Source organism: Gymnogyps californianus, chromosome 3, assembly GCF_018139145.2.
Source record: "Gymnogyps californianus isolate 813 chromosome 3, ASM1813914v2, whole genome shotgun sequence".
NCBI lineage: Eukaryota > Metazoa > Chordata > Aves > Accipitriformes > Cathartidae > Gymnogyps > Gymnogyps californianus.
The window spans coordinates 81,555,974-81,580,333 of record NC_059473.1 but is presented as its reverse complement, the minus strand read 5'-3'; the positions used below and the strand labels follow the sequence as shown (position 1 = coordinate 81,580,333).

The window sequence follows — 24,360 nt, the reverse complement described above, 5'->3', positions numbered from 1 at the left end:
AAGCTGAAACTTATCTTAAAACAGGAAAATAATTTTTGGAGAGATGAACCCTAGGTATTAAATGTCTTTTGATTTGGTATTGTGGCTTGGTTTCTTCACTTTTCGAGCTTCTGCCCTTAAACATAACAATACTAAGCAGACATGATAAAAAAATGCAAGTCAATAAAAGCGGTACAAATTCCTAAACTAAAAAAGGTCAAAATTATACTCACCACTCATTACGTAACTTGAAATATGTAACCTGAACTTTAACAAGAAAAAAAGATAACTGAACTTGAACATCAGACCATCTGCAGCACCATAAAAATAAGTTTTCACTGATACCTGTGTAATATGAAGACCCATAAGAAAATTCATGATGTAATTAGCATCACATAAAGTTTTTTTTGTGTGCTAATAATATTAAACAAATCTCAGAACTAAAGACATTTTATTCCTCCTGTGTCTTTGCTATTTTAAGAGAATTTCAAGGATTCCTTAGTAACACTTTGTAGTTCAGTGTTGCCAAATGTTAAACCTTACAAGACAAGCACTTCGAGAAATCTCCAAAGGATATGAAAAATTATAGATGTTTATATATTTTCATATTGCAATATTCATATAGTATCATCTGATTAATTATAATAAGTGATAATTATTTACTTTATCTGATAAAGTACTAACACAAAAAAAATCTCTTAAGAAACCAATAGACCTTTAAGTGGTAGGACCAGTGAAACCTGGTTTCCTACAAATTTTATATTCCTTGTGCCCCTGTCCCAACTCAAATGCGTGCCCCATCAGATTTCCATAACCTCTTCTCTCCCAGAATTATCTCCCTGCCTTACTGGACAAAAAAATACATCTTAGAAATGACATCTGTAAGACTTATGCTGATTATCAACACCGCCATCTGATTATTACTAACAGCTTTGACAACTGTGTTAGTTACTAACTTTGTTAGTTTTATTCCAAATTACTAGCAGGCTGCTCTCTGAAGTTCTGCAACCTCAGTGCAGAACTGTGAAGCCTGTGGACTATTAAACATCATTCAAAGTCAGTTTCAAAGGTAACATGATGTCTTTACACACCTAAAAGGGCACGCAAGTAGCACCTAATAAGTGATGAAACAAGAAGGTTTACATTACTATGCTCTTTTGGCCAGCAGACTTGGGAATTTAGAGACAGATTGTCAGTTAAACTGAGGCAACTATTAGGCGTGCTGCTAGAGGAAACCAGCTGATGCAAGAAAGGAGCACTGTGCAGTCACTTCCATAGAGCTCAATTTTACAGCCAGATCCTGTTCAAATGTAGGGTATTTTCCCACAGACCTCTGCTAAATTATGAGATTCCTTGTAGTTTCAAACTCTATCTACTGAAAAAAACAAAAAAGGTTTTATTACCCCTCTCGCTTTAAAAAAAAAAATCCCGTCAAATCCAGCCTTTATAGTCCCAATATTTTATGTCACTTACTAACATTATGTTTCGTACTTCATGAAGCCTGCAAGATAATTGCTTTATAAAGTTTAAAAATCACAGAGATGAAGACAATTATGTATAATTAAATTTGGCTTTGAAAGACTGTTTTCTACATCTACAGTTCTTTAAGCATGTACCTAGCACATATACCTCCTCACCAATGCTGGTATTTTGAGCAAAGGATGACTTATTTTCTTGTGCAAGTAATTTTTAGAATATATTTACAGATATTTGAGGAGAAAATATTGCATTGATGTTAATTCATTGATCTGCTTTGTCCGGGGTTTGTAAACTAGATTAGAAATCCTCTGTCAAAACTGAGAAGCTCACTATTGTTAAGATATTGTAATTCATATACCATTATTTTAAAGCAGGCTAAACAGTTTCTTCAGTGAGCTAACTTTAAATGTCTTACCCACATAACAGATATGTCTCAGAGGAAATTTAAGAAAATATCTCACATATCAAACATACCATGGAAACTAAATTACCTGGTATGGGAAGAAGTAAGGAGATTGTTACTTTCTCACTTAATGCAGTGCATAGCAGCACAAAACAGGTGAGAGGAGAGCTGCTCTGCTGGTTCTTCAGTCCCTCTCCAACCCTGATTAATTTCCATTTTTCAAACTCTGTTTACTTATCATGCATGCATTAGTGCTAATGACTGTTCAAAAGTGTTAGATGCCATACTGTGAGCTTCATTTTCTTTAATCTTTTAATTATATTAACAGTCTTTCTTCTGTACAATTAATAGTCATATCTGTTCAAATCATTACATCCTTCATGCATTTCCTCTCCTTAAAAATGTTTTTCATCTCACAACTCTGCCTCCTTTTAAGAGCAACCTAATCTCAGAAGGCTTCGCAAAATTCTTTACCTAAAAGTTGAACCTGTATCTGTAATGCTGCATTTGTTGAGGTGTTAGGACTCTAGGAGAAAAGCAAATAGTAAACAATGCCAACACTTGCCTTAAAATTAGTATGTCTATACAATTTACCACTTCAAGTAATAACATTTTAAAACTGAGTATCTTTATATTGTTTTAAATGACAAAATTAACTGAAGTTGAAGTAAAAACATGTATGAAAATAAAAGTTTTTTCCCTACTTTAAGACTAAAAGCTAATACTATCTATGTAAAATAGTTCTATAACTAACACTGTAATCACTTTCAAGACATATTAATAGCTTTCCTATATAAAGAGAAACTTTATCTGACTGTACAGAACTGAACCACATACAATGGCTCAGTGCTAAGGCAAGTATCATGTTTGTGGAGTTATGTAACACACACATACTACAGGGTTATCACCAGGATATCAGTTTTCAGTGGTTTCAAGATGGTAATACTGAATTATGAATTAAAATCAGAATAAAAGGAGTGGAGAATCTTTGACTCTCGCAATCTGTACAAACTTTTAATTAGATTCAGTGTGACAGATATTTTAAAAACTTTTACTGTTTTGCTTGATTTTCTCATTACGCACTTTGAAAGCTAACATAAAATATGATATATTGTATATAAAATGAATGTAAACAACATAATGTATAAATCATAAATAAAATATATTGCAAAGCGAAGTTGGTGATCATATCATCACTCATCTTTAGAAATACACATCTAAATATTTTACTTTGCAAATTACAAGCTAAACATCTGAAGCTATTCAACAAAAGTATTTCTTTCTGTTAATTTTGTATTTGGATTTCAGCTAATTTTTAAATTGATTTTTTGAGCTCCAAATATGGAATTGCCAATTATCTTGTCACAGAAATTTTACACAGAATGGAAACACAGAGGCTACGCTTACCTATAACACTGGTGTTACCTCTACCATCCCCAGTGACCGCTCACTAGAGGAGAACCTACAGAGCCTGTTTTCTGTGATAATATCAGACAGCCTTCTGATCAGATTTATAGAAACAAACTGATGACTTATAATTCTTGGCATAGCCTTTTCAATCTTGAGATCAACCTAGAAAAGATTTCCTACTCTATTTCTCTTTTGAGGAGGCATCACTTGAGATAACTAGATAGTTTCATCATACTTGTTTAATCTGCAGGCTGCTAGAACTGAAGATAAGAGGGCCAGCTAATGCTGTCTGATGCAGAAAAATATCCCTAGAAAGTAAAGTAACTGCCTGACCATTTGAGACAGGCCACTTTGCCAGCAGCTTGATATGGCAGGTTTCAGTTTGAGATTAAAACACTGTAGATGTCTACATGCAGATCTGCAGTAGGAGTCTGAGCACCCTTCACAGTCAATGGGCCTCAGGCAGCAGGGCTTGTACAGCGTTTCTGCTCCCTGACCACCCCGTGCCTGCTCATGGTTGAGCTCAGGCATCCTCTTGGCTCCACTGCCTGAAATGCACTGAACTCCACCAAACACAACAGAGGCTCAGACACATCACGCATTTGTAGTTACCATGTGCAGTCTCCTAAAATCTGTGTGCTATAATCTTAGCCTCAAAAGCACTCCACTGGCATGTTTCAGATTTAGACTAATGAACAAGCATTATCCTCGAAAGAGTTAAAAACAAAATAGACCCTCAAATAACTTTCCATTGCAACAAATTTCTATTGTAACTGACTCAGGTGGCATTGTCTCAACACTCCCAGATGGCACATATCAATAATAGCTCTTAATTATTACTCACTATTCCAAGTAAATTGGAATTTGCATTATCTGTCTTCACACTAATCTCTGCTTATTCTGATACTGAATACCTCCTATCACAGAGAAACTGAAGAAACAATTGAAAAGTTAATGGCCCTATACATGAAAATTAATCAGATCCTCCTATAGTTTTAAATGCCTGAACATAACAGAACTAAAGAACATCATAGTAAAAATAGGAATGGAGACTTTACATCCTTTCTACTGCTGATAATGGCAACCTAATCAGGGGGCATTATTTATCAGAAATTCATTTTGTACTTGTTAGAAACCCCAAATATAATTATGCACCTTCCCATAAAATATTACATTCTCATAGCCCTTTCTTTGCCATGGACAAAATTATGCAATACATTCACAGAATCTGTCATCACCACACTCAGTACAGGTCATAGTGCTACTTAAAAGTATGACAAGAAACAGTTTTCTCCAATGTGACAAAGTTGATAAGAACATACTATAACTAAAATGTTCCCAAACTGTTGTTGTCAGACACAGAATGGGATTAAATGCCTAGTTAATCTCAATTTTACTCTAACAAGAAAAAGGATAGCAGATGTTAAGTGATTTTTTTTCTTATCTGTGCAAATTTCTACAGTTATTGGTTTAATTTTTAGTTTGAGAGTAAAATTCAAGAGTTTTGTGTTTGATGGAATGAGTTGCCTGTGAAACCCCGAAGTTGTCTGAGAGTCCTCAGTAGAAATTCAGCCGTACAGGAAAAAAGGTTTCCACTAATATCAGAAGTAAAGTATAAACTTTATGGGAAATCCCACCTCTACCTCCTCAAAATCCCAAAAGAAAATGCTTGGTAGAGTCCTGGTACTGCTTCAATCTCCACCTTTACACAGAGCATATACTTTATATTACAGAACAGAAAACTGAATTCAGGAAAATCTAGATTGCTACTTTAACTGATGACTTCCTGTATTTACATCAGCCCCTTTATAGTCTCTCCTCCAGAAAAAGACAGAAATTCATAAAGCTATTTTGCGAAGCTGTGTTCAAGAGTAATCAATTAATCTTCATGCATTTTCTCCAACTAATCCCAGTTCTGATGCCTGAAACTAATTTCATACATATATTTCATAAGATTAAATACAAACTTGGAAGATATAAATATTGCATTTTTCTATTTACTATTAACTTATTCCAGTAATCAAAACAATTACTAATAGACATAGAAAAATAAATGCTTAAAACTGTCAAATTTTGTTAGCTTCCTAAAATATGCACTGCTCAAGAATTTATATTTTTTTAGCAACAGTGAACGTAGTCCGTATTATATTACTATACATGTACTTTGTACACATATATACTATACAAGTATATTATACGTTATATGTATTAAACATGTAACTTATCTATCTTGTGTTTTATACTATCTTCTATTAATGTATGCAAGAAGAGAAAAGGAAAGGAAGAAACGAGGCAATAAGAGAAATTATCTCAGAAATTTCATATGAATGTAAAGAACCCATCCTTCAGGTCAAGCAGACAGCTGCACTTCTGGCTAGATGCCTGGAAGTAGAATGTATTTATGTATTTATTTTTAATTCTCAATCTTCAAAATGGTCTGAAGTGAAACAATGAACAAGGGCCTTTCACCTACCATAAAATCAACATCATACATGCGCCTTAAAAAGTATGGCCACAAGGTGGCTCTCAATACTCAGCACTGAAAACTATAAATCTGAAAATGAAATAAAAAAAGAATCTCGATTAGCTTTGTTTTCTTAAAATTGTAAGTCATATGTTTCACCTCACTTATTCTTAGAAACACTTATTTCCACACTAGACAAATACTTTGAAGATATTTTAGATTTACTTTGTTCCTCAACATCATGAACCCTTATATAAAGAATTCCAATGAGAAATTTCCAAACTTAATCTGTAACAGCATTATTCTCCTGTATTCACATATTTCCCCAAAAATCTGAGCCCTTTTGATAGCTGGAATTCATATATACATAACTGAAATAATTTATTTACTGTTTTTTGATTAAGTTAGTTTTCAACTATTTACCAGTACTAGTTCTGTTTCATGATGAAAACTGTATGAAACTTCCTACATAGAACATGAATTTGCATGTGGATAGCATCTTATACATCTTGCTTTTTTCCAGTATGCTCTAGCTATATTCTTTACATTCTTAATTGCCATTTTATTTTTCCTTTTACAGGTTTATTAATAGTTGTGGGTTTTGTTGGCAACCTTCCACCCATTTCTGCAGTCCTTTCAGTTTCAAAAATACCTCTGTTTTCATTTAATGTTTGTTTTTCCCACAAGTGTGGTGTCCTGGTTTCGTCTGGGACAGAGTTAATTCTCTTCTTAGTAGCTGGTAACAGTGCTGTGTTTTGAATTTAGTGTGAGAATAAGGTTGATAACACTCTGATGTTTTAGTTGTTGCTAAGTAGCGCTTATCTTAAGTCCAGGATTTTTCAGTTTCCCATGCTCTGCCAGCAAGCAGGTGTGCAAGAAGCTGGGAGGGAGCATAGCCGGGGCAGCTGACCCGAACTAGCCAAAGGGGTATTCCATACCACGGAACGTCATGCCCAGTGGTTAGCTCAGTTGGTTAGAGGGTGGTGCTAATAACGCAAAAAAGGTCGCAGGTTCGATCCCCAAATTTCCAGTATATAAACTGGGGCGAGTTGGCCGGGAGGCGCGGATCGCAGCTCTGGCATTGGTCAGCGGGTGGTGAGCAATTGCATTGTGCATCACTGTTTTTTTTTCTCCCCCCCCCCTTCCTTTTTTTCTTATATTCCTTTTCATTACTATTATTATTATTATATTTCATTATTACTATTGTTAGTATTATATTTTACTTCAGTTATTAAACTGTTCTTATCTCATCCCACGAGTTTTACTTTTTTTTCCTTTCCTCCTCCTCACCCCACTGGGAGGGGGGAGGGGGAAGCGGCTGCTTGGTGCTTAGTTGCTGACTCGGGTTAAACCACAACACGTGGAAATCTGAAATTTAAAGAAACTGGACCATGTAGGAAAAAATAATAAATAGGGCTACGATTGTCAAACCAGTAAAGAATTATTACTTGATTCTGAACCAATGAATTGTAGACCTGTACAGTACTCTGAAACGACAGAAGTCTCTTAGAACAATCATCTTGGATATATTCCTTAGACAAAAGATCTTGGTGGTTACTTCAAGGACTATGCTCCCTCACAGGAACAAAATCTAAGACAATATCTGAAAATAACTATTACAGCTGTTTTGAAATTACAGGGCCCATGGAACAAGAAACCAAATATGTTTTCAATGCTACACTGCAGTACAAACACTTTTTTACTACGCTGTAACTATTGAATCAAGAGCCCAGAAAATAATTTCTGAGTGTAGGGTACCATTAAAAGAATTATAAGTAATACTGGTGAACCTATATGAGTGTTTTTAACCCATGAATCACTGGGACAAATTCACATGTTCTTCTTGCTTTCAGTTCCAGAAGCTTGCAGAAAATCCACATCTGCAAAAAGTTAAACACTGTGCTGTGTTTTCTCTATGAAACACTATTTTGGGCTGTATTGTGTCCTTAGGGCTTACTCCAAAGCCAACAGTCTCTTTCTCATTAGCTTCAATATATTTTTCAATGAGATACTTCAACTGCAAACCAACTAGGACTCTGTTCAATTATTCAGCAATACTACAGTTTAAATGAAAACACAGCAATACAATGCTAAAGGTTTCAAACTCTTTTCAGATTTCTGATTGTTGTCCTTGATCAACATACATAGCACAATACTTGGAAAAAGTGATCTCTAGAATCAAAGACTCTGCACTGGAATTCTACATTTGATTACAAAATTAATGTATATCAAAGCCAGAGGTACCCTCACAGACAGAAAGTGTGCAGTATTTTTCATCCTTGATGCAATGGCCTTTGATTCCTGAGCTAACTGCTTTTATTATTATTACAAAGAGTCTAGAAAGGCTTTTGGAAAGCTTTTGATACTCTAAATTCTAGAACCTAAGGGTTTGCCATCCACTACTAGATTTTTAGCATTTTCTCAACAGTTCTCAATATTTTAGAACTTCCGAATTTATAAGCCAATGTTGAACTAACTTTGTACAGTTTTTGTCTATCTTAAAAAAAAAAGAAGATAGAGAAGAATCACTAGCACACCAATTACTAAACTAGAGGTCATAACCTTAAACACAGAAATAATGACAGTTTTGCACATGGCAAATTCAAATTTCATCTCATAGTGTTAATACTCATAATCAAAATTAATCATACAGAGTCACCTATAGAAAATGACAGATACACATAGCAGTTAGCAGAAATCAACACAGCTTCTTCAAAAATGCTGCTCAAGGTCATTATTCAGATAGATAACATACTTTTAGAGAAGCTCTTACAAGTCCTTATTTGGGAAAAAAACTTTAATTCAAAAGAAAAACTTATCAGAGACCTTGATGCTTTCAAGGTTGATGCATAAGATTTCTGAAGTGGAGGTTGAATTTGCCAGTGAAAATTGAGCAGCAGCGACTAAATATTGCCTCTCAAAGAATCAAGATGCTGCAAAGTCTTTTGGTCACAAGTACTTTGTTGGCGTGCAGGGTAGACTATCTCAGATGTTGCTGAGTTCAGGCAATCAGCAGCTGTACACATAACATTTTTCCCCAGGTAACAACTATTACGTTACACAGTTATATAACACCCCTATATTTATTTTTCTTATCTGAAGATAGTTTTTGATTGTTATGAAGTAACTTAATATAAATGTTTTTACTTATCTTTACCTACACAAACTTCATTTTGGTCTTAGTCCTCTTGTATCTATTTGGAAACACAGAAAATTGGCTGATTTTTTTTAGAACCTTTGCTAAGCTTCATCAAAATCTTCCAGTATTTAGGGAAGTTGCTGGCCTATGTTCACATCTATCTCAGCAATTCACATTTTCACAATTTCTGCCTTCTGTCACTGAAAAGATTCACCAGAGAAGTTGCGTATAAACTTTTGAAATCACGTATGTGGTTTCCTTACAGAGGTGATAAACCATCACAATACAGCAAAACTTATGTACAGATAAATATTTTCAGTAAAGCTTCAAATATGTTTCATTAGACATTTTTAAATGGCTGGGCAGATCAGATACCTGAAGGTGGGATACACAAAAGATGTATTAGCATTCTGATTTCCATTGCAAGGGGCACAAAACATAAATGTGAGAAACTTACTCGTGAGGTACTGGGCAGGATAGAGGTACGGGGTACCCTGGCTGCACAAGCACTGTCAGAAACGTGACAACTCCACTGTATGCTGACATCACTCTTTATTAAAGAGGTAACAAAGAACTACATATTTTATTAGAATTAAAATGGACCATTGGCTGATTAACTAATTGTTGATATCAATATACATAAAGCAAGATACCATAATGCTTATAATCATGTATTGGTTTTAATATATATCATCTATAATCTATAAAAGTGATCACAGTTTAAGTTCCACTACTTTTGACTTAAGAAAATTAAATGTTCAAAATCTTTGCTAAGATCTCCTAAATATTATTGATTATCAAAAGAACAAAATATTCTTCTGCAGACAGGATGATGCTGAAAAGTTTTACTTGTCTAATTAGAACTGTTTTAAATGTGAACTATACCAAGAATATAAATTCTAAGCCAAAAAACTTTCAAATCTGAAAGTCTTGTGTAAATTTTTTGGAAAAGTTTTCAGGCCATATGCACATCATCTGCAAATGTGTCAAAACAGGATCTGTCCTGCTTGTCTATTGTTTTTTTTTAGTTTTCCTTACAGGTTAGGAATGATTTTACCCAACAAAAGTCTGAAGCTGAATAAAACCACTGCCTGAAATGTGTTCCAGTTCATCCCACACATTTGGAGTCCAAATGTTCTAGAAATATCACCCTAGTTCTTAATATTCTTTTAATATCCCATTCTAGAGAATGCATTAGAAGTGTTGACAGTATTAATCTCAAATGGCTTTTCCATTTGGAGTATGGTAAATCCTAGGATATGGCACTTCTGGGTTTTTAGAATTTCTTAAAATATTTAATGCATATATTATATATGACTGTTGCTTGGAGAAGAAACAGATTCTGCTGGTTCCACAGCAGCTAGCAACATAATAGCCATACAGGAGATCATAAACCAAATCTTGCTTCTTAGTCAAGTTGGTTGACCTAATAAGTAAAGTTAGTATTTGATAGGAAGGAAACATCCTAGGAAAAAACTTACTCGTGTCAGTGTTTTTCAGTATGTCTTATCCAAGTACTAAAAATGAATTAGTTTAAGACCTTCTACCAAAAGCCTAACAATTTTCTTGTAATATCACGTAAATAAAATTTTAAGTTCTAGAATTTCACATATTTTCCATTTTTTTAGTTTTATTGACTAAAATTAGTTCTTTATCTACTTGTACTGATATTGTCCAAAGATGAAGGTCTGTTTGGTGGGATGGGGATGGTGAACATTTAGTTTTTCTAAGAATTCATACTTAAGCATTGAAATTCACAAGTCTCCTAATATTGCTGTCTTCCTATCTGCACTCTTCCAGCAGCTTCTCACAAGCCATATACTTCCAAATCTGCCTCCCGCTCTTTCAGCAATTTTATTTTCATTCCATAATACAGAATAAGCTCAATTTTTGTTACCTACCAGTTTTCATTACAGTTCATGCACAGTTTGCGTATACTCTAGCCTTGTCAAAAACATGATGCTGTTAGTCTAGTTCCCACTAGCGTAATACATAACTTTTAGTTCTAGTTCTGTCTTTAGGTCAAATGAGCCAAAAATTACTAACATGGTACATGTACAAAGATGTATCCAAATACAAATTTATATGATGCTCACTGAAAATCTCAGTAGTGGGATGAAAAAAAATACTGTTTTTTAGCTTTTTATGTTTTTTGGAAATCTTCTGTATCGGTCTCTGGTGTTTTTGATGTAACAATCTGCTAGCAACAACAAGAGGTTTCTGAAACAATTAGGTTGTTCAAAAGAGATTTGGCAAATTTAGGCAAAATTATAATTTTAGTTTGATAAAGGTGATATGCAATGGTATCTGCACATCCTAAAGCATAGCTGTTTGTGATTTTATACAATACAATGGTTTTCTCCAGGACAATGATTTCCAATAAGCAGGGATTCTTCTGAATCTTGGTTGACTTTTGAAATTCCAGTTCAAAGGAGCTTAAGATGAATTCAAAACAACCAGAAGATAAAACTAAATGTAGATATCAAAGCTTCCATATCTTCTGCCGTCCTACTATGGAGAAATGTTGATAATATAAAACATATAGAGGATATGCTAAAAACCAGAGACTGACTATATATGTAATACAACTTAAACCAGTGTGCTGGTTTTGGCTGGGATAGAGTTAATATTCTTCATAGTAGCTAGTATGGGGCTATGTTTTGGATTTGTGCTGGAAACAGTGTTGATAATACAGGGATGTTTTAGTTATTGCTGAGCAGTGCTTACACAGAGTCAGGGCCTTTTCTGCTTCTCACCACCACACCAGCTGGGAGGGGACACAGCTGGGACAGCTGACCCCAACTGACCAAAGGGATATTCCATACCATATGACATCATGCTCAGCATATAAAGCTGGGGGAAGAAGAAGGAAGGGGGGACATTTGGAGTGATGGCGTTTGTCTTCCCAAGTAACCATTACGTGTGACGGAGCCCTGCTTTCCTGGAAATGGCTGAACGCCTGCCTGCTGATGGGAAGTGGTGAATGAATTCCTTGTTTTGCTTTGCTTGCGTGCGCAGCTTTTGCTTTACCTATTAAACTGTCTTTATCTCAACCCATGAGTTTTCTCACTTTTACTCTTCCAATTCTCTTCCCCATCCCACCAGGGGGGAGTGAGCGAGCAGCTGTGTGGTGCTTAGTTGCCGGCTGGGGTTAAACCATGACAACCAGAAAAAGAAATATATGGCAATAAATATTTGGCAGTTCTCTGGAAAAAAATCTGCACAACTTTCCAAAAGTATGCTTAATTACTTTTTAACCTATTATGTTTTCTCCAAAGCACCTCTGGCTGTCAGCATGTGGTATTAATAGACTGTGGATCAAATTCAATTTACTCACTCTTAATGGTTGCTTTTAATTGCTCTTTTATTTAAAATTCTTAAAAGTGTGCACTCATTTTACTCATTATTTCACGATCCATTTTAACTAGATGTCATTGCAAACTTCAGCACAAAAATGCTTCTGTCCAGTTCTGATCTACTCTACATATTGTACAAATAAACTAAAGGAATTGTCGTGGTTTAACCCCAGACAGCAACTAAGCACCACACAGCCACTTCCCCCTCCCACCTCCCAGTGGGGTGGGGAGGAGGAAAGGAAAAAAAGTAAAACTCATGGGTTGAGATAAGAACAGTTTAATAACTAAAGTAAAAATAAAATACACTACTAACTAATAATAATAATAATAATAATTGTAATGAAAAGGAATTAACAAAAAAAAAAAAAAGAAATAACATCCAAGAAAAGACAAGTGATGCACAGTGCAATTGCTCACCACCCGCTGACCAATACCAGAGCCGTGATCCGCCCCTCCCAGCCAACTCCCCCCTGTTTATATACTGGGCATGACGTTCCACGGTATGGAATACCCCTTTGGCTAGTTCGGGTCAGCTGCCCCGGCTATGCTCCCTCCCAGCTTCTTGCACACCTGCTTGCTGGCAGAGCAGGGGAAACTGAAAAGTCCTTGGCTTAAGATAAGCGCCACTTAGCAACAACTAAAACATCAGAGTGTTACCAACAGTATTCTCACACCAAATCCAAAACCCAGCACTGTACCAGCTACTAAGAAGAGAGTTAACTCTGTCCCAGCTGAAACCAGGACAGGAATAGTTAAAAAGTCCAACCAAATTTGCCTAAATTATGGTATTTGGGGGAGTTGGAATTGGAAAGTGGATGACAACTGAAACAGTGAGCATACATAGCTAAACAATTCCATCAAACCATAAGCAAACTAAACTGTATTTGGAAAGCTTTCTTATTTTGAAAATAAATGAAATCAAGAATATGAACTGAAGTAAAATTTAATATTTTTCTCCATCTGTTAAGAAAATCATGTTTTCTAAATGAAAAACTGAATCAAGCATCTAAACGTACCCGGGGGCGGGGGGGGGGGGGGAATCTAACGTTTGCCACAGTCTGAGTTCAAGAGGAGGAGATCTATCAATAGGTAAGTGAACAGAATATTTCATGCAACAGGTGAATTTAATTGCACTTATTCTAATCATGTTTTTAAAGAGACAGTGTGAGATAAGTTTCCTATATTGCAGTGATGTTTTCTATCAAATTAGGTGTTTATGAACATGTATTTTTCAATTATGACAGGTCAAAAACTTCAATTTTAAAAAATTCACAGTATAAAGATATCCTATACATTTATTGTTTTACAATATAAATAAATAAATTCACATGAATCCTCAAGGAGCAAAAGAAACATGGTCAGTTAATAGTGATATTCTGAAGGAAAAACATCAAGCAACCCTAGAAGAAAGCACATAGATTTATTCTACAGAATAACTGTGAACTACAGGTTTTGTTCTGAATTTTATTTCAGGAAAGGCAACTACAAAGGGTGTTCTGTGATGGCCTGCATCTTTAAAGCAATGACCATCCACTTAAAAAAACCATTATCTCCTTCATTTACCACCCCAAAGAACAGTACTTTCAGACTTTTGCGATGATCCTTTATAAGTCAACTGTGATGCTAGAGAAAAAATTAAAATCAAATACAATTCACTGGACCTTGGAAAACTTACTCTGTTTAGTTCCTGTAAAAGAAATCAAATATAGTTTCTAACTATATGTCTAACTATACGTCTAACTATATGATTCTAACAGAATGTCAATCACTGAACAGTTTCAAGTCTGTTCGAGAATAATGTAATTACCATGAAATACAAAGTACAACTGATAAACAAGCAGCATTCACTGTGAGTGCACAATGCAGAAGAACCACAAATTCTTATTAACTTTTCAGTCATTACTCTTCATTACTAATAACTACTGTAGCTACACTGTTTCCTGACAAATGAATTCCTAAGTAGATAGGATCTCTTTAAATACTATTTTCTAGTCAGCATATGGTTTCCGTACTAAGCTACTTAAATTGCATGTGACCAGAACCATTTGCCAGTATGGTTTGGTGCATCCTACAAAGAAAAGGTGCCTGAAAAATATGATTATTGTCTACAGTCTCACTGTGAACATATTGCACAAGATTACGCATTGCAGCCAAGAACTAACTGGCACATCTTGGAAAAGGAATGCAAGACCTAGGGGTCATTAGTAAATTAAGTATTTCTTTTTTAATTTCTTGCCTGGAATAATCCCTAGGGATTGAAAGCAGCTGAAAACAGCTGAGACAACCAAGCTCTTTGAGGGAGGGCTGAAGAGGGGCTAGGGCAGAGAGCACCTATGCTGACTTTAATATTATAATTTCTTCTTGCTGGAGTGTTCACAAGTTACCAGATATTGCCAGCCTTTGAACCTGTTAAATGACAGAAGAAAACACGAAGAAAAGTGAGCTTTATCCTCTCAAGAAATCTTACTTATTTTTAATATGTACCTGAACTTTGTTACACATGGTGAAAGCAAGCACTGGCAAAAATCAAAAGTGGGTAGTAGGCTGTGTTGCTGAAGTGGAAAGAGTGTAGTCCTGTTTCCCAAACTTGTGAATGTGAAAACAATCATACTGGGTTTTTTTTGTTTCTGTTTTTCTCTCCCAAACGGCTTTGAAGTTTTCTTTTGAAATGTGTTTCTTTAGTATTAGCACAGCTATTCATTATCCATATATACTTCATGTAACGATGAGATTTCAAGTTGAAATCGTCTTACCCTGGGAAGCTATCAATTAATAACTACTGTGAAAAGACAAAACAAACTTTTTCTTTTTGACCTGGATTACACGTTAAAACATTCTAGCAGCTAACTGAAGGAGATTTTCACAGTCAAAGGAAAAAAGAATGTTGCGTGGCTTTTCTCACTGTCAGTGCCCCAGAATGAGGTTAAAACTTCAGGAAAGACAAGGAGATCACAAATTCTCATGTAAGAAATAGTTAAGAATGCATAGGAAAATGGTTAACTATATTATACTTTTCATACATTCACTTATTTATATTGAAATAAGTTAGTTTTACAGTAATATTAACATTTATGCCAATTTTAAAGGAAAAAAAATACACATATGCTGCTACTGACTGTGCAAAACTTCTGTGACTGCAGAATCAACCAATTAACTTGTTAGAGCTACTCATTACAGTAAGCAATGTCATAGCCTGACATAGAGGAACCTCTATTAGCCTAATATTGTTCCCATATCCCAGAGAGAAAGAAGTTTCAGTGTATTTTAATCAGACATTAAAAAAAAATCTTAGATTTAAATCAAATTAACAATTAAAAACATTCTTTTAAACAATACAACTTTGAATTTCAGTTTCTATATCTACAAGCACAAATAAAGAAGACATATTAAAAAATATATTTACCTTAAGATCTGAATTGACTGAATGCAAATACTGCACTACCTTGCAGGAGGCTGCGATAGACTTCATTTAAGGAAAGAAGCTTAATCATATTATAAATATGACAAGAGTTTCAAATGATCTTACTAAGCGCATTTAGTATTTAATAGGAAATTTTGTCAACAATGAAAGGGGATGCTGTAGGCGACACATTATCCTACAGTTTATCAGAGCATTTCCATGGAGGATTAGTAAGAAAAGGCATTAAATCTTACATTTACAGTGATGAAATCCATTACTGATTTTAACCTGAATAACTCTGAAATTGCTGAAAAGTTGTGTAAAAAAGAATAAAATGCCTTTTTGTAGTTCCTTAAACAAAAACATCAGCACCCCTGTCAGCTGTATTTGCAACCTCAGAGATCATTCTAGAAAAAGGTTTGCTAACCCATTTTGCTTCTAGGAGTCCCACTACTAACACAGTGCAGCTTCTGGAAGTAGAACAAATATTCATGAGGCAGCTTTCCAGTGATAAACAGGATAAAACTGAGCATTGTTGCATATCAAGTTGACGCTTATGATAGATAAAACAGAATATATGATCAAACCCATAGATCAGGGAAAAAAAGGTCCATTTTATTTTTCACAGAATAGCAGAAGACTATTACTTGTTACCCCAGTGCTGTAACTATCAGAGCTTGAGAGACAAGCCAACAAATCTGAAATCCTTGGATCAGAGTGATTTTCAGAAAGGTAGCTGATAACAGAATTCAATCTATACCATATATTTTATACTTTCTGATTCATAATAAAAACACTACAAAATTCCAGGAGACCGTACACAATGTACAGGAGTACCCAGAAATACAAATAGAAAATACAACTACAAATCTAAAGCTGTGGAAATACAATTTCTAGAGTGACACTTAAAAATGTAACTATCATAATAACAGAAACGTACATCAAACTTCAGATGTTTTTCCTTTTTAAAGGTCAGGAAAAGCAAAAGCAAAAAGAAATTGTTTTCTGTTTCTGTCAACTTTTTATTTCAGTTTACAGTAGTTAACGCTTAAGTTAACTCTAATATATAGGAATACTGCTAAAAAAACCTGAAGGCAACATCTTTCTATTGTTCACAATATATTTCTCTGTAAATAGGCCTCTCCAAAACCTACATATCCATCTAAATAACTCTTAATACTAAATTCCACAGCTCAGGATTCATTAAAACAGTAGGATCACTCTAAACAGAACACATTTTTCTTTAACCTGTCAATTGGTAGGATCACATCATCTCATGAATTTTGTCTCTGACCTCTAAGCAGGACTACTGAATAAAATATCCCATGAAAGAAATATAAAGAGCTTCATTCCATTCTCCGAGAGATAATTAGCAAATATTTTTCAAAAGTAAAAAAATACAGTAATTATAAAACAAATAGGGAACTTCAATATAAGTTTGACATTTAATACAGCCTAATATATTTGAACACATATTCTCATTTTATTATAGTTTTTTTAATGGCATATCAAATATTAGATATGTTATTAGTAAAACAAAAATAAAATGAGGATTTACTCTGAAATAATTAAATGTCAAACAAATGATTACACATCAAATATTTGATGAATGTCCTCTAAAAACTAATTTCTAATAATTTAAAAACATTTGACAGATAATTAAGAGGATTAGTAAAATGGCTTTCAAATTTTAAAGGTCAGCAAAGAATACAATGCTTTTAACTATTCTATTTTTCAGTTCCTCTTGTGTGTTCAAGGAGCCTTCATTTACACTTGCTGTGTCTAGGCTAGAACATCCATGATTTGGGCGTTACTTATTCTTGTAAGTCATACACTGTATAAACATCATCTTCATCCATTACAGTGCACACTGTATACAGAACACAAAATAAGGATTGTATTACATTATCAAGATTATCCTCTGCCAGGTATTGCTAAATTTCATGTCAAATGAAATGGCAAGACTGAATGGCCTGCAGTCTGATAATTTTGGGAACTGTGCCAATAAAAATCCCTTTATACAAGATAGCTCGTCAGACAAACATGATATTATCATTAAGAAGCTTAAATCAACCACTCTGCATCACACAGCTTTGATATAATACAGTTAGACTTCTGTCAGAAATTTCATTTATACCGTATGGCACTGGGAATTTAGTACTATATAAAATTAATTTCACTTATTAAGGAGATTAAAATTAGGCAATGATGATCAAAGAAATTAATTGTGTATAGAAACTTTGACTTGACAGAATGTCTAATGAGGTTCCTCAGAGATCCAATTTGACCCATGGATATTTCATATTTGTACTGGTGATCAAAAATTTAAAATGTGATCATGCTGATTAAAGGTACAGTTTGGAAATCAGAAGCACTCTGAAGGAACGGTAAATGCTTGCAAGGACATATCAGTTCCACAGTGCCATTTCGCTCACCTACAGGTTGAGCTTTGAGACATCTGGGAACAAAGAACCTAGGTCATGTTTTGAGAATGGATTTTAAAAAGAACCCTGAAAAGCTCTTACAAGTCACGTGTTTTATCATGTTAATACTCAATTTATTGCATAAGATGTATCTGATTTATAGTATAAGGCATAAGAACTGCTGTGCCAGGTCAGACAAAGTCTGTCTAGAGCAGTAGTCTCTCTGAACAGCAAATGCCTAAGGAAGAGTATGTATCAATGCTCTTCACAGTATATTCTCCTGGCCACCAGAAATTTGCCATTAAGAGACTTACTGAGTAGCTTTATCGATCCCTAACAACAATTCACTTTTATTTAAATGAATAAGAACTTTCACAGTGAAAAAATTTAAATTAGTGAAGAGAACCAGCATGAGATCCTAGGTCTAGAGCAGTAGGCAGGCCAATTCAGACATGAAGAATGACACACATCAAGGCTATATACATGTTAGAAATTGTTGCTGGAGCTCAAACAGAAATTCAGGCCTTGCTCAATTCTCTACATCACATTATAAATATTTCACAACAGCTGGTCCTTCTTGTCCACAAAAACTATGAATCCATTAGTATGTCTCTACAGTGTTTCTACAACTCTGACTCGTTCTGTTCAGAACCACACTTGGCTGCAATAACAATGTTTGTTTTTCCTGACAGTTTTAATGGTAGAAAATTGAACAGTTATAATTCCTGGTGACAGTCACTTATGCCTATATATGTAGGCTCTGTCTGTACATCTATGTGGTACTGAAGTTCTTACCTTAGCCAGTAAATCTCTCCAGTATTAGAATTACTAGTGGAAGAGAAAATTTCTACACTTCCAGGTTACCTGAATGTAGATGTGTATTGCACAGGTTTCAGATAGTGCTATTCCAGCCTTAGGTGTTTAATAACAGGATGGATTTATTGGAGGGGGAGCAGAAAGTTAAGGGAAAAAAAATCTCTTCATACCCAGCCTGACTTCACCGTGCCTTGTGTCTTTATCTGTTACACTTGGAAATCTTTAGAAGTTTTAGTGCAGAAAGTTCCCATGACAAAACATATGATTATAAAACCCTTTGGTAAGATGCACGTACATTACTGCTGTTACTATAGTCACTTCTGTTAGAAATATTTACTGCTAAGAAAGAAAAAGAAAATTTAGACTGAACAGTAATAGTTTTAACAACAAACCCCCACATGCTCTAATCACTGAACTCTTTTGTGTACTCTAAGTCTTAATATGTTAGCTTTAATTGCTCCGCAAAATGTTGCTAGCATATTACTCATTTTATGATTATTGATGATTGTTTATGCAGAGTTGTTGCCTTGGCAGAGTATATATCTTATTTGATTAGTATTCTTATTGTGATAACTGTATATAAATAAAAATACGCCTCAAAGATATATGCTGTGACATAATAATTTCAACACGATATGCATTTTTATTTTAAACAGCAACAAGTTTCTATGAACAGAGAACACGTATTAGATTTCCTTTATATCTTAAAAACTCCTTTTGTAGATAACATTTATCAGGTAACAGAGGCAGAACTAACGAAATATCTAGTTTTTATGGTAGGTAAAATTAAAATAATTTAACTTTGTTGAATGGATCCTGAAACAGGACAAATGGAAGTATGTAGGGAAAAGTTATTGGTGATGTTTTGCCACAGACTTCAGTATGACCAAGCTTTTACTCTATTTTTATTATTGCCATTACTAATTTACTTATGTGTGTCAATGAAGACGCCCTTAAGTACACTGGGGTATATAATCCGTATAATAACAACAACAACAACGACAACAACAATAATATTTTTTCCCAAGATCTAGGTCATATTTACATGCATAAGAAGTAAAATAATGTGAATTTGCATTAATGTAAAATGTGCATATTACATGTACTGATCACTGGAAGAATTTAATGAATTATTCTGTCTCTTGATAGTCATTGTAAGACTCAGGGCAGCCACAAGAACATTATGTGAACTCTGCTGGAGAACACAATTCTCTGTCATTCATTGCTATGGTCTTCACACCTCTTCCTTCTTATCAGTCCCTGGTTATAAATTTGTTCTGTTATTGAGTCATACTTCTTGGTCTTGCTTTCCAAGACAATCATCACCAGCTTCGTTTGTAACTGCGTTTGGCCTCATCTTTCTCACTCTTCCTAGGTACTAATTCTTAAGAACTTTTCAAATTCTATTGAGACAGATTCCATAATTTCTCACATTACACTTTCATGCTTCAAGTTCCTCTGTAAGATCTAAGAACACTTGGAAGTGTGTATACTATTCAAGTCATACTGAACTTGTTTCTACAGCTTTTCCTGAAAAAGGATGATGCTTACAATTTCATGTTAAAAGAGAAGAGTAGTTTCCCCACATAAGAGTTCAAACTCCCTCGGGAATTTGCTTAGAATAACAAGTACATTTCACATGAATGTATATAGAGACAATATTTTATTCGCATTTTGTATTAATAGCATTTAAAGCTAAGCTTACAACTTGAATAGTCATTACCTCTCTTTTTCCCAATTTCTTTCCCACTTCCTGCATCATGATGCTAAGTCATCACTGCTTTCAGTGAAGGTGAACTCCTCCTTGTTTAAGCCATTTCTTCAGTGTAAAAGCAGAGAGATTTGTCTACTTCATGGAAGCTTCCCAGGGGATTCTACCATGCAATTCTCTGAACAAGCCAAAGGCTGCTTTCTTAAAGACCACAGTCCTAACTCTCGCTGTTTACCATCACAGCCTTCCTCTGAATACTGAGCTTAATCACCTGCAATAATCACCTGCAACCAAACTTGCCATTCATGGCAACAGTTGCCTCCAGCTCTTCCCTGCTTGAGCAGCAAGCCAAGTAGGGGCCTGGTTGGATTCAAAAGCTGTCTCTAAATGCAGCCTATGAACCTCATGGGTTGCCTGAATAATGCTACCATCCTAGAAGATGGTTGAAATCTCCCATGAAAACGAAGGCCTGCCAGCAGGAGAATTCTGCTGGTAGCTCCTAGTAAGTCACATCCACTACCTCCCCATAAACAGGCAGTCCATAGCAGACCTCAACCACAACCCCCCTGTCTGTTCCTTCCTGCTCTGATCTCGAACCAGACAGGGGCTGCACACGTCTGGTTTCACTATGGAGCTCTGCACAGCCAAAGATCTAACAAACAGAGAGCACAACTCCCTCTCCTCCTCTTCCCTGTCTGTCCTTTTCAATATGGTACATAAGATGCATTGCCTCAGAGATGTAATCTGCCTGCTATATCCACAAGTAGTAAGTATTATATCACATCAAAACACATTCATATTACACATTACTTTCTGAAGCAGTCAGAAATGCTATAAACACAGTTGATTCTTCCTTTTGATGTAGTGTAGACTAGTACACCTTTTAAAATGCCTTTTACAGTACTATGACTCTAGGATTTCCTGCTCAAGCTGAAGAGCAGCCAGGAAAGAGGCTAGCCAAAACGAGGATACCCTAGCAGGGCAAATTCTGGCAACCAGCAGTTCACTCCCTCATGGAAAAGAGATACTGGGAACAGACAGCTGATTGAATGCGTTATTTTGGCAGGTAGCATATGATCTAAAGATGATAAGACAACTACTTTAAGGAAGAGACAATGAGTTTATTAAAAAAATACTCTGATTTCAAATGCGCTTTTCATAATTAAAAAATAAATTAAAAGAGACTCTCTCATTACTAGTATCACAAATCTGATATTACTTAATGTAAAAGACACTGACATCTTAAGAAAAAAAGCAGTCAACACTGGTACATGCTTCATATTATTCTATGTTTAAAGACTTCTTGTCATCATGTCTACTCATTACATTTAAAAAAAAATAAAATATTGAAATAAAAGATTCAGGCATTTCCAATGGAGAATAATCGTATCTTTCATACAATGACTACACTTGTGGTGGTGACAGTTTTTAAATGTTTCAGGGAATTCCCAGTGAAATGTATTGAGCATCAAAATAACCACTTAACTTAGTGGAATTTTGTTAGGAATCTTTCAATTATTTTAACTATTATTTATTAGTTTACCTTCCTAAGATTCTGAGGTAGTATAATGAGAATGATAGTCTCTGGCTGTATTCTAGTATGTGAAATGGTTCTTCACAATACCACTCATGCTTCTTCAATTACATTTTATAACATGTAAGTCCTTAAACCTTCTGGGCAAAAGAAGCATTTTTGCTATGGAAATAATGCAGAAAGTAGTCAAAAGGATCAAAGATTCCCATGAAATATAAGAGAAGAATGAATTTGCTTTTAATTACAATGAAGGCCAGTTTGCTTTATTACAAAAGTTAGAAAACTTCTGTAAGTATCTTCTGAAGCAAAGTCAGCTTTTCTACAGTCTTTTGCACAGATCAACATTTGGAACTACAATCCTCAAACAATTCAAAATTTTATTTAGAACAGATGCTGGGATTCATAACAATGTAAGTGTACTGGGGTGAGGATGTAGGGGACAGAAGAAAGAGCAGGGAAATTTTCTATTTACTCAGTATCCCCTAGATTTCAGTGTGATGCATAAATACCCTTAGAAAAAGAAGTTATTTCAGATATGCAGTCAACCAACCTATAGACCATCTTATCTACCACTCTCTTAATTTGTACTATAAATACTACCTTAAATCACTATCCAAGCACAGGTAGCATTAACCTGTATTCCAAATAGATTTAAAACTTTTCTTTTCTCTGTGACATTCTTGTGGTTCCCATCAACACAAGAATATACTTTCTAATTCATTTAATCCCAGAATGAAGAGAAGAACTAAACATACAGCAGTAGTTTTCACTGAAATACAGTGAGTTGGACAAATACTTCTTTGACAGATACCTCACACAATATGCACTGCTGAAATAAGCATATCATTTTTCCTAACTTCTTTAGCAATAATTTTGAGTGTCTAAATAAGCACTGGTACTTCCAATAGCTTAAAATATTTTTTTCTGTATTAGCATTAAAAAACTAATAATATTTTTAATAAACTAAGAGTTTCAGATTTTGTTCTAAGAAATATAATGAGAAAAAGTTCAGCATTAATTACCAGTGTTACAGTAGAAACATGGGATCTCCAGGTTCAGGTTTGATGTTATTTTTATAATGCAGCAGATACTAACATCCACTAGAAAAAGAGGAGCTTTATAAATATGCTACTTTATGAAATATAAGTAAATCAATTTATAGCGTAGCATAGTTTTAAAAATATTTATTATAGCTCTCAAGCATCTCGACAGAAAGAACATACTTGATCCTGATTTTAAAAAATTTCTCTCAAATAGAATTTTGTCTACATTTCAGAAATTTGAATTTACCAACTGTAACATCTATGCTCCATTCATAGTTAGTAAGTCTGAATGAATCCTTTCACATTCTCTTCAGAGGTATAAAATAAGGTAACGTATTTATTACATCTAAAGACAGACATAGAATCTAAAACCCTCACAAAATTCCTAATTCACAGGGGCCCAAAATATTTAAGAGTTTATCAATACATTTGCCAGTGAGAGAAGGTATCTTATACACACATTAAACTTTCTACAATGAATAATCATCTCCTCTGTGTTCTGTTGTCTAGTTGGAGAGAGAGAAAGAACATTATTTTTCAAGCAATATTAACAAGACACTGTTAACTCTAATCTTTAGACCTTAATTAATATTACCAAATGTAAATGTCACATATAACACTGAATTAAGAATTGTTTTGGAAATACTCTCTCTGCAGAAATACTGGCATATTGCTTGAATAGATGAAAAGGAGTTGTTGCAGACCAGGTTACTTCTGTATGTTATATATTAGAAAAAAATTTGGAAGGTGAACTAACACAATTCATACAAAGACAGAACTGTTAGAATGCATAAAAATGTACTCAGTTTCAGCCGCCAAGTACTTGGCCACTGCTCAAAATACTAGTAATTTATGATCCATATACGTATTTTTAAACAAGATCAGATTAAGGGGGCTAAACCCTTGTGAGACTCAAATGGCTTTCCCACTTTTGACTCTCAAATACGTTACTTTTTGATTGCCCACCATTAGTTGATTCATGAAGAAAGTCAGATGGTTTTGGAAAGGTGGTAAATTTACAGGCTAGGTCAGATTAATACTTTAAAACAGTTTTCTGTCTTAAAGAGTGGACAGCAGCAGATGCTTAGGGAAAGTGCAAAAAGCAGGAGATGCGTACTCTCCCAAATTGTGGCAATTGGTGGTTTAGGGACCTCCTGAGCTGCAGATTACATAAAGACTACTGTCAAGTAGTACAAGTTGCAT

At 34.7% G+C, this 24,360-nt stretch overlaps 1 protein-coding gene across 1 annotated transcript in view; it reads right to left on the bottom strand.

Annotated features, from left to right (window-relative positions):
- Window positions 1-24,360, bottom strand: part of ASCC3 (activating signal cointegrator 1 complex subunit 3) — a 273,183-nt gene that overhangs the window by 114,518 nt on the left and 134,305 nt on the right. The gene's annotated exons all lie outside the window — the stretch shown is intronic.